The sequence below is a fragment of the Malaclemys terrapin genome, chromosome 1 (assembly GCF_027887155.1).
Source record: "Malaclemys terrapin pileata isolate rMalTer1 chromosome 1, rMalTer1.hap1, whole genome shotgun sequence".
In the NCBI taxonomy this organism is placed as follows: domain Eukaryota; kingdom Metazoa; phylum Chordata; order Testudines; family Emydidae; genus Malaclemys; species Malaclemys terrapin.
This window is the reverse complement of record NC_071505.1, coordinates 285,563,008-285,565,692: the sequence shown is the minus strand read 5'-3', so window position 1 is coordinate 285,565,692 and position 2,685 is coordinate 285,563,008.

Here is a 2,685-nt window from a genome sequence, read left to right as displayed (position 1 = left end):
TTATCTTTCACTTCCTTCAATCAACCACTGCACTTTTTCAGGGCTGAATTTTCCAAACTCACATTGTACACTTTGTTGTTCACATAAAGCACTTCTCATTGCTTCTTATTTATCAACTATATTAGAAACATAACTGAAGAGAACACTGGCCAGCCCAACAACAAAAAAGGCATAATTGTGAAATACAGACCTTTAATGATATCATAGTTCTGACATATAGAGTATGTCACATTTTTTTCTTCTAACCAGCAACTACTTAATACATATAAAAAAGCTATATTTGTTGAGTAGCCACTGGGTAATGCAAGTGCAGAAACTTTGAACATACATATTTCTCAGAAGATGCTACAAAATACATAGTTGGTCTGAGATGAGTGGAAGTATCGTTTATGCAACCTATGGTCTCGTCATACAAAGAAAAGCAACTAACTTGTTTGAAAAATAGGAACTTGACTAGGAAGGTCACAGTAAAGAACTTCAAATGAAAATTTGCTCAAATTATACAGATTTCAGTAATACAATATGAAAGGTGCTGAAACAATTCATTGGAATGTCACTAATATAATTATCCTATTGTATATTAGCAAGCATTAGTTTTGCTAATGAGCTGCGAAAAGGCTTGTATTTACAACTATCATACTGATGGTGGGGTTTCACTCCAAAAACCTTGACCCTATCCATGTATCTTATTAAAGACTGTCAAAACTCATTAGCAAATGTAATTTTCACCTGAGCAGTAGAAAAAATGTTATGTTAATGGCAGCTTTCTTAATAAACTCTATGAAGAATCACGTTATTACATCCAGTGCTATACTGGTTTCTTTGGCTGTGTAATACCCCTTTCAGAGGGGTTTAATTCTGTTCTCCCTTATCTAGTGAGAAGTGCATCTCCTTTCATATCCTGTACAGGCATCTGTACCTATTGCTCCACGAAAATGCCAAACATAGATTTTTTTCCCCCAACTACAATATTTTTTAATATTGTACTGCACTTCCACTAGAGTTTTAGTGTTAAATAATGCATTTTAAACAAGGAGAGGCCATAAACTCTAATAGCATGATTCTTGTCTCTTCCTTAGGCCTAGTCTTCACTTACCGGAGGGTCCGGCGGCACGCAATCGATGTTCTGGGATCGATTTATCGCGTCTGGTTAAGACGCGATAAATCGATCCCGGATCGATCCCGGAAGTGCTCACAGTCGGCGCCGGTACTCCAGCTCGCCGAGAGGAGTACGCGGCATCGACGGGGGGAGCCTTCCTGCCGCGTCTGGACCGCGGTAAGTTCGGACTAAGGTACTTCGAATTCAGCTACGTTATTAACGTAGCTGAATTTGCGTACCTTAGTCCGATTTGGGGACTTAGTGGGGACCAGGCCTTAGTAAGACAAATCTTTCACTGATGACCATACCCAGAACCAAAAGATGAGAGTGGGGAGATACTCAGTGCTGGCAAAAGGGGAAATGTAGCAGTGTCATCTGCAAATGTCATGTTTGGATTTTACATGCTGGATCAATAGGAGACTTTTTTTTTTTTAAATCAACTGCCTGTAATCATTTTTATTCACTGGCATTCCGTCAGCTGTAGTGTGTCACAAAACATTTTCCCCGGTCTTTTGGGAATAGTACAATGTGCTGCTGCTGTGCTATAGATGCGGTAGTGTTCTGATTCCTGAGTGGCACTCTTGACTGTGGCATACAAACCCAATGTTTTCCAAATAGCCCCAAGGAGGCCCTCTGAAAGGGGGAATGAGTGATTTTGAAGTTTTACTTGTACAGCTGGGTTCCAAAACATTCTAAATAAAGAGTCTCAGAAGGGTTTATTTTTACCCCTGTTAAACTGCCCTGGAGTGCTAACATAAGGGGAGATGCAATGGAGCTCTGCTGGAGAGATACAAAATCTGTGGCAAGCTTCTTTAATTCAAATGTTCCACAATGCCAAGTTCAACCAAGGTTAAAACAAAGATATTCTAATCTGATGAACCATTAGTCGCTGTTCAGAGTAAAATTTATCTCCATTGTTTAGTATGTTAATAAATCTGAATCCAAAACTCACACAGAAGAAGCATGCAATTTATATTTTCTTTTTAATTTTTACCTTCATCTAAGCATGCTATTTACCATGCAAATGAATTGTTTCAAATCAGGTAGGCAGAGAGATTACGTGAGAGCAAGTGATTAAATACAGAGGTGTTAAATCTTGTAGTTGCCTCATGTTTGTCCCTGGTGCTGTCACTATAACTGGTACTAGTATCCATTCCTGTTAAACCCCATTAAAAACAATCTGTTCCTCAATGCCCCAGTTGTAAAGAAGAGTTAGGGGATCCAATAGTGACTCAAAAAAGCATCAGGGCAAGAGAAAAAACATTAAAAACATAATACTGGACCTCTTATGGAAGGAGATCGTTATTATGGAAGGTAACCCAGCATCCCATCTCAAGTCAAGACTTGCAGTTAGAGGGCAGAGAGGGGCCCAAGGACCTTCTCCTAAAGATCATGAAATAAGGAGAGGAGATTGTTGAGGAGGAGTGGAGTGGAGGCAAGGAGAAGACTCTATTTTATGCTGAAAGCTAGAAGTTGGAAAAATATTTTTGGTTCAAAGTGTGTAGTCTACTAATCTTCCATACTCCTCAGAATATAAACCTAACTAGAAAGGTCCATGTTAAGTGCTCTGGCAGTCTTTACCACTG